At 39.7% G+C, this 9,997-nt stretch overlaps 1 long non-coding RNA gene across 1 annotated transcript; it reads right to left on the bottom strand.

Moving 5' to 3' along the window:
• Positions 1 to 804: 804 nt before the first annotated feature.
• On the bottom strand, positions 805 to 6,505 carry LOC122648031. Its single transcript, XR_006331007.1, has 3 exons — positions 6,494 to 6,505; positions 3,517 to 3,523; positions 805 to 1,094 (listed from the first exon to the last, which is right to left on the bottom strand). It is a non-coding gene; the product is annotated as an uncharacterized LOC122648031 (long non-coding RNA).
• Between the last annotated feature and the right edge of the window lie 3,492 nt (positions 6,506 to 9,997).

The following is a 9,997-nucleotide window of genomic DNA, read 5'->3' as shown; positions in this document are numbered from 1 at the left end:
TGTGGCTTCAAATTTTACTCCAAGATCTTAGTGATTCAGTTCATCGTCATATGGTGTTGTACTGTGACAACAAATCAGCAATCAACATTGCTTACAATCCAGTACAACATGACCATACCAAGCATATGGAGATTGACAGACACTTCATCAAGGAAAAGTTGGAAAGTGGACAGATTAGTATACCTTTTGCGAAATCAAGTGATCAACTTGCTGATGTCTTCACTAAATGATTGAGTGGAAAGATGTTTCATCGTAATTTGGTCAAGTTAGGCATGTGTGATATCTATGCACCAACTTGAGGGGGAGTGTTGAGTAGTCAAACCCGAAAGGGTATATTTGTCTTTTGTATTCTTAAGTTGTTTAGTCGGCTATGTGGGTTTTAGTCCCACATCGCTTCTTTGTAATTCTGTCCTATCTTTTCGATATTATAAATAAAAGAGCTTGGGGTGATCATTACTCACTCAAGCATTACATCCCATCGTGTTCTGTTAACACCCTTGGAGCCACCTCCTCCACTATTGTTGATGGATCTTTCACCTCCGTTTGGCTGGATCCCTGGCACCCCCTAGGGGTCCTTTATAATGTCTTTGGGCCCAGGTCGATTTATTCTTCTGGCATTCCCAATCTGCCCCCCTCCATCATTTCTCAGGGCTCTTAGTCCCCCCCTCTCTCCATCCCTCTATTCTATCCTAGATCTGGCTGTCCCTCCCCCCCTTCACCCCCTCCCCCCCAACTCACACGGATAAGGTTATTTGGCTTCCCTCCTCCAATGGCCTCTTTAGCTCTAGGAAACTCAACACGAAGGCAGAAAAAGAGATAATAATAACTTGGTCCCGGGCATCTACCATTATACCTACAATGATCGGCCATACAATTGCTATTTATAATGGCAAGGAACATTTGCCTATTTTTATAACAGATCGTATGGTAGGTCACAAATTGGGAGAATTTGCACCCACTATAAATTTTCGAGGACATGCGAGAAATGATAATAGATCTCGTCGTTAATTTAATAAAAATTTAATAAAGTGAATATAGGTCTTCGTCGTTCATTGAGGGAGGTGAACTTATGATAAAGAAGATAAAAAAGAATACTGCTTTGAATTTTGTTCGGAACCCTGGCCCCTTTGTCCCTTGGCACAAGTTAGTCTGGTTCAAAGGCCACATCCCTCACCATAGCTTCACAGTTTGGAGATCCCTTAGCCTTTGCCTCCCAACCCAAGCCTTCCTTCTCCATCGAAACATACCTGTCTCCCCATGCATCTTTTGCTGGAATAGCCACGGGACACAACCCATCTCTTTTTTGCTTTCCCATTTACCTCCACCATTTGGGAAAAAGCCTTTACGACCATTTGGTCTCGTTGCAGGAGACCCCTGGCCTTTGATAGAGAATGGCTCTGATTGGACATAACATTCACTGGAGACACAATCTGTGACATTGTTAGAAAGCTTGTATTTGGCTCCGCTATTTACCACATCAGGATGGAAAGGAATCCTAGGAGATGGACCTCCAACTCTAAATCTTTTGAGTTGATTTGGAAAGCCATCTCTTTCGATGTTTTCTCCAAGCTCAATTTTATCCCTCATAGGTCCATTTTTTATACCCCAAGGAACAGACATATTGTTGTATCCTAGGGTCTTGATATTTCTCTCTAGCAGCCTCCAACCTCTTCTTACGCAGTCTCGAGGTTGAGGCTTTTGCTTCTCCCCCCTCTCTCCCTCCTCTCCTCCTTTGTATATTCCCCCGCTTTTCTCCCCCCTCCCCCTCTTGGGGTTTGGTATTAGAATTTTCTATTCACGAAAAAAAAAAACTTTTTGGCTGTGTTTGTTATGCTCAAGATACTTGGTCGCCTAGTAAACTTGAGTCCCGTGGCCTTTGCTGCATTTTCTTGGGTTATTCTCCTTCCCAGAAGGTTTACAAAAGTTACTAACCCCTCACCCGTCGTACGGTGGTGAGTTTGGATGTTATTTTCCATGAAACCCTTTCCTGTTATCCCGCTACACCTCTTCAGAGGGAGAGTTCTAGTGAAGATGTGTTGACTCATGGGGCCCCTCTTGGGGCTCCGGTGTATAACCAACTTGAACCTACTACTCTTGTTCATTTTCTTGGGTTATTCTCTTTCCCAGAAGGGTTACAAATGTTACTATCCACCCACCCGTCGTACGGTGGTGAGTATGGATGGTATTTTTCATGAAACCCTTTCCTATTATCCCACTACACCTCTTCAGGGGGAGAGTTCTAGGGAAGATGCGTTGACTCTTGGGGCCCCTCTTGAGGCTCCGGTGTATAACCAACCTGAACCCACTCCTCTTGTTCCTCACATGCCGTCTAATGGAGAGGATCTTACACAGGGGGAGACCTTGGATATTGGTAATGATGCAGTTCCTGTTCAGGGGGAGCTTACTCCAATCCAGAAAACCATTGGAGAATTTCAGAGGAGAATCAATGACGCCAATCTCAAAATATATCAGAGGATGTTCCAAAAACAAGCAACTTCCATCTATTGCAGCACCAATAACCATCCAGTTGCCTACTCTGGATCCGGATCATCTTCCCACTCTAGGTAAAACGCTTTTCCTGAGTTACCTATTGCTCTTTGCAAAGATACTAGGACTTGTACTCAGCATCCTATATCATATGTTGTCTCCTATAATTCCCTTTCTCCATCCTTTCGTGTATTTCTGTCTTCTCTTTCTTCTGTTCATATTCCCCAGAATTGGCAGAAAGCTCTTACAGATGGAAAGTGGAAGGTAACAATGATGGAAGAAATGAGTCTTACAAAAAAATGATACATGGGATCTTGTGGTTTTTTCTCTAGGGAAAAGACCAGTAGGATGTAAATGGGTGTTTGTGGTGAAACAGAAGGTAGATGGCACTATGGATCATTATAAGGCACGGCTGGTGGCAAAGGGTTTACTCAGACATATGGGACTGACTATTAGGAGACCTTTACACCTGTTGCAAAATTAAACACTATCATAGTGCTATTATCTTGAGCAGTAAATCTAAGGTGGGATTTACAACAGTTAGATGTGAAGAATGTCTTCCTCCACAGAGAGCTTGAAGAGGAGGTATATATAGATATTCCACCTGGTTTCTCATGGACAAAACTAGCGGCAAGGTATGTAAATTGAAGCGTGCTTTATATGGGCAGAAGCAGTTACCTCGTGCTTGGTTTGAAAGATTTCATAAGGTTATGGTTTTCATGGGATATAAGCAAAGTAATGTTGACCATACTCTGTTCATAAAAAGGAATGGTGATAAAGTAACCACTCTTATAGCCTATGTTGATGATATTGTGGTGACCGAGAATGATGGTAATGAGATCAACAAGTTGAAGATTTTCCTTGACCGTAAATTTGAAATAAAGGATCTGGGAAAGCTGAAGTACTTTCTAGGGAGGTTGCTCGATCTTCAAAAGGCATCTTTCTCTCTCAAAGGAAGTGTATCCTACATCTATTGTTTGAGACTGGGTTGCTAGGGTGTCACCCTTTTGATAAACCTATAAAAGCTACTACAAGGCTCAAGGAAAAAGAGGGTGAACCAGTTGACAAAGGTCGCTGCCAGGAGCTGGTGGGAAAACTTATTTACCTCTCTCATACACGGCCAGACATAGCCATTGTCGTGAGTTTGGCAAGTCAGTTCATGCGTGATCTTTATTCCTCTCATATAGATGTTCTTCGTATTCTTCGCTATTTGAAGTCAGCCCGAGAAAGGAATTCTTTTATCTCCACATGGCCATCTACGAGTTAAAGCGAATACTGATGCTGATTGGGTGCTGGATCTTCTGATAGAAAGTCCATATCTAGTTATTGCTCCCTTGTAGGTGGAAATCTTGTCACTTGGCATAGCAAAACGCAGATCATGATGGCAAGGTCTAGTGTTGAAGCAAAGTTTCGTGCTATGGCACAAAACATTTGTGAGCTGTTGCGGCTTAGAAGTTTATTGCAAGATCTTGGTGCTCCTGTCTGTCTCCCCATGATGTTGTATTGTGACAACATGGCTGCTATTAGCATTGCTCACAATCCTGTTCAGCATGATCATACCAAATATGTTGAGGTTGATAGGCACTTTATCAAAGAGAAAATGGAAGAAGGACTGGTCTGTGTTCCTTTTGTGAAGTCTACAGATCAATTGGTTGATGTGTTCATTAAGGAGTTAAGTGGGAAAGTCTTTCATCCTATTTTAGTCAAGTTGAGCATGTTTAATATTTATGCTCCAACTTGAGGGGGAGTATTAAAATATTGTAATAGTGAACCGTAGGGGTATTTTTGTCTTTATTTATATTTTTCCACTGTAACGACTCTAATTAATAGATTCGGTTATACGGAGGCAATTATGTAACTTCTCTCTCCCTTCTTCTATTATAAATAAAGAGGCTTGGATGTTCATTAACACATCCAAGCATTGAGCTCTAAATCTCTCCTGTTAACTGCAAGAGTGAACAAATATGATGACCTTTATGAAAAACTTATTACAAAGGAAGGGGAAAATGCGATTTCTCAGATAGCTAAAATAAGAGAAAGGAAGAATAGAGATTTGGACCATGTTAGATGCATTAAGAGCGGGGATGGTAGAGTACTAATACGAGATGAGGGCATTATGCAGAGATGGGGTGAATATTTTTACAACTTACTAAATAGAACTACTTTGACTGATAGGATGGGATTCGGAAGTGGAGAGGAATAGTTTTGAAGCCAACACATGTCATGGACATCTACTACGAGTTGGTGAGGCTGAAGTTAAAGAGTCCCCACGGAAAATAAAGATAAGTAAAACACCGGGACTGGATGAGATCCCAATTGAAGTGTGAAAGAGATCAGGAATACAGGGGGTATCTTGGCTAAGTTGTTTAACAAGATTTTGAGTACAAAGAAAATGCCAGATGATTGAAGGAGAAGCACCGTAGTTCCAATTTATAAGAATAAAGGTGAGAATTGCAATAACTATTGAAGCATAAAACTAATGAGTCATACGATGAAACTATGGGAAAAAATCATTGAAGCCCATCTAAAAAGATAAACTGATATATCGGAGAACCAATTTGGCTTTATGCAAGGGTGATCCACGACAGAAGCTATTTACCTTCTGAGGCTTATGGAAATTTTTAAAGCTTACAAAAGGAACCTCCAGATGATCTTTATCGACCTAGAAAAGGCCTATGACAAAGTCCCTAGAGAGCTCATTCGGCATGTCTTAAGGAAGAGAAGGACCTCAAGTAACTGTGGATATAATAAAGGACATGTATGAGGGCATGATGACAAGTGTCAGAACTGTAGAGAGTCAAAGTACTGAATTCCCAATTACAGTTGGGTTACACCAAGGATCAGCTTGAAGCCCTTATTTGTTTGCACTCATTATGGATGATTTAACCAGGCACATCCAAGATGAGGTTCCTTGGTGTATGCTATTCGCTAATGATATTGTTTTGATAGATGAGACAATGAAAGGGATTAATGTGAAGCTAGAGTTATGGAGATCAATCTTGGAATCAAGAGGGTTTAAGTTAAGCAGAACAAAGATAGAATATATGATGTGTAACTTCAGTCAAACCAGGAGAGGTGATGAAGTGGTGAAACTTGAGGAGCAAGAGCTACCACAAAATGAATGTTTTAGATATCTAGGGTCAACCATTTACAAAGAGGGTGATACAGAGGATGATGTTTCCCACATAAAGTAGGATGGATGATGTGGAGAGATGCATCGGGAGTGTTATGTGACAAACGCATGCCTGTTAAGCTTAAGGGGAAATTCTACGGGATAGTAATAAGACCAACTATGACATTTGGGGTAGAATGTTGGACAGTTAAGAAGAGTACGATAGATACGATGAGTGTAGCGGCGATGAGGATGTTGAGGAGGATGTGCGGCAAGACCAGGAGAGATAGAGTAAGGAATGATTATATTAGAACCGATTTGGGAGTTGCACCAATCCAAGACAAGCTCCGTGAGAGCCGCTTGAGGTGGTATGGTCATGTCCAACTGAGACCCATGGATGCACTACGAAGGAAGAGTGACCAGATTCAGCTTGATGAAGCTAAAAGAGGTAGGGGCAGGCCTAAAATGCCTATTGGAGAAGTGGTAAGAAAGGATATGCATGTGGTAGGGCTCGATTCTAGTATGACCACGGATAGAGTTGTTTGGAGGACAAGGACCTGTGTAACAGACCCCTTGTAGGGGGATGTTCCTAGGATGTTGCTTTGACTGCTGCTTTGACTTCTACCTTTACTTATTTTCTTTTTACTTCCTTTTACTCTTTTTTACTTCTTTTTATTTCTCTTACTTCTATTACTATCATAGCCTCTATCGGATCCATGTAGTTGACCCCATTTAGTTGGGATAAGGTTATGGTTGTTGTTGTTGGGATCTTGTTTGGGAGGTGTTTAATCTGAACCTAGGGCTTATCTTATCTATCCCCTCATCAGTTTTAGGTGGAGATGGCCCAAGGGTATATTAAGACACATCGAAGGTCCCAAATAATTGATGTGGGACTATACTTCTATAACTCCCAACATCTCGACACTCCCCCGCACATGCACCTTCGGCATACCTGGCTTTGCTTATGGATATACATCTTAAGGAGGACAACAAACGGACGTGGCTCTGGTACCATGTTATAGTCGTTTATCCTAAAAGCTCGAGCTTTTAAGTAAGGGGCTACAACAATGTATATCAACACACAACACCAAACACCAATCCACATGGCTGCAGCTATTGGAACAACCCCCACTTCACATTAATGTGTAAAATCAACTTAAAGACACCCCTTTAAATATGCTATAGATGATGCAACTACCATTAAAGGAACTTGAAATCAAGGCAGCCTCCCAACCTGGTATTCCCCATAACTTAAGAGATTACAAAAACAATGTCTCAATCAAAATAACTATTCTAATTACCTACAAACTACCACTAGACCAATAATCAACTTAAATCTTAGGCAAGAAGATTTCTGCCTACTGATGCACATTAAATAACCCCACGCTTCCTCCCGCCCCCTAACCCACCCAAAAAAATGACCTATGGGCCCCCCAGCCTTAAAAGGGACGAACACCTGACTGGATCTGTTGAAATGGGTGCAAGGATGTTTCTCTGCATCAGACCAGAGGTTTAACCCAGAAGGACCATTTTTACAGATATGACACAAACCAAACAACCATTCAATGTTCCAAACAGTTGGAAGTTCTCTAGCTTATTAAAACTTGAAGGCATGACATTCAGATGGAAAGGCATGTATTATAATTTCCCAACTGTTGACACCCAACTCTTCATGCATTTTTGTTCTCCTTATTCAGTCTGCATGAAATGTTTAATAACACAATGCTGGAGAAAAGTTTCCCTTAACACCTTGCTCCCAGGGCAGAAGGACATTTCCTTGTTCATGTTCCAGAAAACCTATATCTCATGATATTATAACTAATTCAACAATTATACATGCTCAAAAGTCAAAACAGCTAGAACTTAATAGATTTCACAACAAAATGATGGAGATGGCACAGCACCATTAGCTCTTCATTCTCTTGAGAGATGAATCATGCAGAGAGAATAATACTGATGTAAGGTACTAAAGCTAGTGTTAAGCAAAACTCAGAATTAATGATGTGAAAAGAAATATGTGGGTGAAGTTTTAAGGTGACTAAGTGTCATAAGAGAAAGAGATGATTTAATACTAACATAAGGACTCATTGATGCAGTTATATCACCTAAATGGATTTATTTTATTGGAACGGCTTTGGGTTATGTTATGTATGTGATGGGCCTTTAATCCAATGGGTTTTGTTTGTAAAATGGACCACTTTAATGGGCCCATAATATGGGTAGAGGCTAGACATATGGGATTAGTTAAGTAAGCGTCTTTATTTTTTTATTTTAGTTGACATTAAGTGTTTTAGTTAGGCTGGATTAGGATTCTATAAGTCCAGTCCTGTTTTGAGTCAATTTCCTTCATTATTTTAGTTTCCCAATCAGTTTTTGTTACCTTATTAGTTAAGGATTGGGTTAGGCTATTTATTTTTTAGTATTTTGAGTCTTCTATATAAGTTTGTAAAGGGTCCAGCCTTGTACACGAATTTGATTAATGAGATTTTGGCTTGAACCTTTTCTTTATTCTGTGAGATTCAGATCTGTTGTGAGGGTCGGAAGCCAATAGTGGCTGATGGGATTTCCGTCTAGTTCCAAGTGAGATGCCTGGTCCATATCCTTCTATCCTTTTTCCATTCTTCTTCTTCACTATCGATCAAGAAAATCAAGTTATTAAACAAATTCTTTCTCAGGTTATATGTATACCATACTTGATTGAATCTGAGTTTTCTCCATTAATAAACCATAGAGTTCAGATCTGATCATATATCCAGTAACTGCCCCTTCATGCTTTACTGATCTATGGTTTCAAAATTCAATTATGTTTCTGTTTTCTTGGAATCCTACTTCAGGTTGTGTTCCTTACCGTTTCACCTAAAAGCTTGAACTGTTAGGGAAGGGCAGCGTCAATGTATACATCAACAGGTTGGATTCTCAATTTTATCTTATTTAAAAGATCAGATTTTATTTTCTGTTTCAGATTAGTATCCTATTACTATTTCTGGAATCTATTGTGGTTTTGATCTTCTTTCGTTGGCTGATTTCATCCCGTTATATGCTGTTACCAGTTACTGTTCTGGACATCTGTTTCTAGAATCCTATCCCAAGTAGAATTAGTCCATAACTCCAGATCTGTCCATTTGATTTCAATCATATTTTTTTTATGAGGCATGGCGTTGCTTATTACCATATTTTGAGATATTTATTTTGTTGTAATTAAACTTTTGATGTAAATAGTTTTTTATTGTAAATACAAGTTACGTCAGTGTAAAGTGAAAAACAAACATAATCTTGTTATGTAAATATATATCAGTTGCAGATAACCTGATACGAGAATCAATAGTTTATATAATATCATTATTCTTTCGCTGCCTCTGATTTATTATGATTCTCGACTGTGGATTGTGAGTGTAAGATACCGCATCTGAGATCCTGGCAGGTCTAGTAGGATATCGGTAGGTATCCTAGTCACATCTCTGGTCTTATAAGGAGTAGGGTGTGACAACTTGATTTCACAATCACGTGTAGGATTAACAACTGCCAGCCAAATTCCCATGTGAGGAACCCAACATCTTGGTGGGTGGTGATGCCAAATAAGAATATATCTTAGAATTAAGGTTCTGATGATGTATCCTCTTACATTCTTTGAGGTTTCCATCAAATATTCTCCTAATAATCTTTCAAAGTCTTTTCTCCTGTCTAAAATCCTGAACAGTATATAGATACCATATCAAATACTTCACTTCTAAATCTTTACTTCTTCTTCTTCTTGTGTTTTCTTTTCCCCATTTCTAGAAATCATATTGTTGAATGACACCAAAGGAACACAACTCCTCAGCCTTCAGAACTGAGATAACACATGATTGTAACACAACTACCCTATCCCAGAACCACTGCAAGCTGAAGTTGACAGCGAACCAAAAAAACTTCCTACCTCAACTATTATTTACAAAGGGGATGAGGAATCTTCACGAACAGGAAAATCAACAAATGTTACAGAACTAACACATAGTGGAAGACTCTACCACACAAATTTCTAATGCCTTTTGAATTTGCACAATATTAAAGGTTGTTAACAAAACTGGTTTGGAGAATAATGCTTGAATGATCAAAGACAGACCCCAAGCTTTGTATTTATAATAAAGAGTCAAAATTTCATGGACAGAATTGTCCCTAACATAGCCGAGATGGCTGTACATAAGATAGAAATAGTAAAAAGTCTAGAATACCCCCCACGGTATTTTGGCCCATACACTCCAACACTCGACATTGTATATATTGATGACATTATGATTACTGGTGATGACTCTACAGGAATCGATAGTTTGAAAACTCATCTTCAACAGAGATTTCAAACTAAAGATTTGGGAAAGTTGAATCATTTCTTAGGGGTCGAAGTGGCTCAATCCAAGAAGG

Source organism: Telopea speciosissima, unplaced genomic scaffold, assembly GCF_018873765.1.
Source record: "Telopea speciosissima isolate NSW1024214 ecotype Mountain lineage unplaced genomic scaffold, Tspe_v1 Tspe_v1.0371, whole genome shotgun sequence".
Taxonomy (NCBI): domain Eukaryota; kingdom Viridiplantae; phylum Streptophyta; class Magnoliopsida; order Proteales; family Proteaceae; genus Telopea; species Telopea speciosissima.
This window is presented reverse-complemented; position numbering and strand designations above follow the sequence as displayed.